General features: G+C 45.0%; 1 long non-coding RNA gene across 1 annotated transcript; it reads left to right on the top strand.

Annotated features, from left to right (window-relative positions):
- Positions 1-265: 265 nt before the first annotated feature.
- LOC135393079 (uncharacterized) lies at positions 266-1,555 on the top strand. The gene is made up of 3 exons (XR_010422434.1): positions 266-392; positions 959-1,102; positions 1,436-1,555. It is a non-coding gene; the product is annotated as an uncharacterized LOC135393079 (long non-coding RNA).
- The last annotated feature ends 2,237 nt before the right edge of the window (positions 1,556-3,792 follow it).

The raw sequence follows: 3,792 nt of genomic DNA, 5'->3' as shown, positions 1-3,792 counted from the left end.
AGTCATTATACTGACACAATCGGCAGGCTGACACATATACATGCACTGAGTGTACTGAGTCCATTGCGTAGCGCTTCCTAGCACACTGGAACAAAGTTCAAACTTGCAAAACACGCATATCGACACAGCTTATTCCCAGCAACGAACAACTGTCACATACTTGCGATGAGCAAGCCACTTGACTGTGGCTGACAACTCTTACACCCTACAAAGAAGAAGAAGAAGAAAACTCCGCTCCCAGAGAGGCCGAAAACTCCCAGAGAGGCCGCTCCTGTTTCCTTCCTCCATGATCTTACCGTACCCAAAACAGTCGCCACAGCGATCATGGCAGCTTGTTGCAATTACTGTCATACCAACCGTACCGGAAAGGATATAGGGCGAAATTTCCACAGGTGAGTCATTCTTTATCAAGGAATAAATAGGCGTTCACTCTGTACATTTATTTGACAATTATGAAGTTTCTTTTGCTCGAAACCAACACTTTATGCAAGCTGTTTGATGGCTCTTCTGAGGTTCAAGCGAACACACTTGCATTTTAGCCGGCGTCAAATATAGTTTGAGTGCATAATATGCTAGAGAGCATGTTACACTACACTGGTAGTGTTGTTACTCGAGTACTCGAGCGCTTTTCTGCATGCATTGCTGGCACGGTACACGGTTGTCTCTACCGAAGCAAGTGCGCAGTCATTTCTTTGAATCATCTTCGCGCACAAGTTCGGTATTACGTCGTATAGAGAGAGAGACCAAGAGGGTCACCCTTTTTCATATATTGGTATTTTTTTTGTGCCTTGGTTTGATTTGTGACAAGGAACCGGCGCCTCCGCAACGGTGGTGTGGTGTGACCTGGATACCGCCTTTGTGTCTGAGCAATGTTGTCAGCTTGTTGCGAGAATAATAATTTGTAGGGTGTCGTGTTATTTGTAACAGTGTTTCAGAGGAAAGTGGTCTCTCAATACAGGTTTCCTGTCATGGGGACCACCCGGAGGGTTGTCTGCAGTGCTTGGTGCAGACTGATACGATCGAGGTTCATCAAGCATCACGTTCCTCACCCACGGGTTCTTACTTCACGGGGAGGAACCACCCCAGTGCATGCCTCTGAGCAGTGAGCCTCTCTCAATTTTGCACATTCTCTTCACATGTTCAAATCATGCAACACAACACTTCAGAGAGTTTTATATACGCCTTTTACCCTTTCACGCAGCATTATTGCTTGGTGATGAAGCTAGAATTTCTTTAAGCAGAGTTTTAAAAATTTTGAGAGATGTCGGGATTGTAAACCTTTTGTAGTTTTAAACTGACGTTTTAAACATTTATGAAATGCTTTTATTAAACAAAATATATATTTTTCCTAGTTGCATCCTAACCAATGTTCTGATGTATTATGACCTTTGTTGTCGATGCGCCATAAAAACTGGAATCATCATCATCAATACAGGTTCCATCACAGCTGCCTCGACATACTCAGAAAATGGATGCAGAACCTGCGCAGTGCCCACAAACTTCGATTACTACGGCACCTCCAAAAGTAAAAGCATATGCGTCACATGAGATTTTTAAAGGTATTCATAGTATATAATTTCTTGTATTAAGTGTTGTAGATCTAACCCACCTCTACAGTATAGACTCTCAGTGATTAAAACTCGTCGGGGATCTGTGATCATTGTTAGAGTTAATAGGCATGCACGTATACATGTGTGCTATAAGAAGAAAATTATTTGGTGGGAATGGACTTGTCTGGCTACTGAGGTTGCTTACATCTACTGTTGAACTGTTGATCACATTCATGCTGCTGTATATGTTTAGTTTCGGCCCCTTGGAACTCACTGTAGTCGCCTTAGCTGCAGGAGGAGTGCCCTCTCAGCATGTCAACTCCTTGCAAAAGTGTTGACATATTAAAGTATATGACACAGTTTGAAGGATTCCAATTCAGGAAATTTGCAATGGCAGGGTCTGCCACACAGAGACCTACTGAATATTTTGTGGTGTCGAAGTGGCATCGAGGTGGCGGTTCCTTCAGGACAGGAACATCTTAGAAGGGAACGAGAAGCTTCCAATTAACAAAGTGTTGTTTGCATTAAGCACTTTGTAAGCACTGAACACATAGGCAGCAAAACAAAAATTTAAAAATTAGCATGTATGAGAAAATAAAAGGAGGGCTGTTGCAATTTATTGCTCATTATAACCTAAAATTCGGTGCATCAAATTTACATAATGTACCTGTACATTGTCATTTCTGAAATAAACGTATTGTTTTGTGACCTCCGTGCATATTCACTGTATCTTGAAATGCATAAGTGCAAGAAATAAAGGTTGAAATTGAAAAATGTATATTCTCTTTATTCATAGAGCATAACATCTTAAGTAGATGGGTAGAAATCCAGCGAACCGGTAGAATGTAGGAAGGGAGTTGCCTCAGGACAGAAGCCGCCGATATTTCGAACAGACACTGAGAAGAAGAACAGTCTCTGTTCGAAATATCGGCGGCTTCTGTCCTGAGGCAACTCCCTTCCTACATTCTATCGGTTCGCTGGATTTCTACCCATCTACGTTCGCTTCTGACGATCCGATGGCCTCAGGAGGTAAGCAACCCGTCCTCTCTTTCTCACATGTCGCACTCCTAGGGGATAGCTGTTACAAGTACATACACGAACACATCCCACACGGAGAACACGGACCTCACATACACTTTTCAAGCGGCGCAAGAATACGAGACATCATGACACATGTAACCGCCGCCCCACCGAACATCACGCACTTCATACTCCACGTAGGGACCAACGACATCGCACGGTCGACAGCACAACATGTCATCCAGGAATTCGAAGCACTATTTTCCTTCATCACAAACAACAGACCAGGCGCTGAAATAGTACTGACAACGATACTTCCCCGAAGACAGAACAAACACCGAGCATACGTATACCAGGACACATGGCTACACGAGTTCGACAGGAAGGCGCACGCTGTCAACAACCACCTCATCCACATGCGTCAGGTACACACCAACGTTATGGTTATCACACACGCAGATTTCGAATACCACGCTGAAGCACATCTCGCTCGGGACGGCATCCACCCAAACCACGCAGGCGTACGAGCTATGGCACACAACATCAAACACCTAATGGTCCATAGATGCCGTCCTGCACTGACAAACGCTCAAACACAACATCCTCAACCAAATTACACTTTAAGTGCCAGCACCGCAAACACGCCAGAACACACGATGGCATCAAAGGGGACCACAACGACCACTGCACCCACGCATACACACACGGCAAACGACAACACTCCAAACACAACCCGCACACACACAAAGTTCACGCAAACTGTGACACGGAAAACCACAAGCACGCAAACACAGACAGATGACATCGAGGAACACAGCGAGTCTCCACAACCACTGACCCCACAGCCACCGACCCCACAGACACGACGCACGCGCACATCACGCAGAAAACACCGTTGACTATCTAATCACCAGCCTACCATGCAGTCAACTAACTTTCTACGAATGCGAGAATTCATGGAGAAACGTAGCCGATACCTACATCATCTACGGATCTACACCCACCACCTGGCTCACAACACAGTACCTAAAGGCCTCACCCCTAAAACAGTTCCTGCATTAGGAAAACTGACACCTGAACTAGAGCTAGAGTGGGCATCAGCCCTTAACAACACAGCCCGTACGTTTCTAGAAATATTAAAGAAACAGTGCCACGCGCAACTCGCTACGATCCAGGCACATATGAACAATATCAGTCTCACCGACGCGGAGGCAAACACTCT

The sequence above is a fragment of the Ornithodoros turicata genome, chromosome 4 (assembly GCF_037126465.1).
Source record: "Ornithodoros turicata isolate Travis chromosome 4, ASM3712646v1, whole genome shotgun sequence".
Taxonomy (NCBI): domain Eukaryota; kingdom Metazoa; phylum Arthropoda; class Arachnida; order Ixodida; family Argasidae; genus Ornithodoros; species Ornithodoros turicata.
The sequence above is the reverse complement of the archived record's forward strand: the minus strand, read 5'-3'. Positions and strand labels throughout refer to the sequence as shown.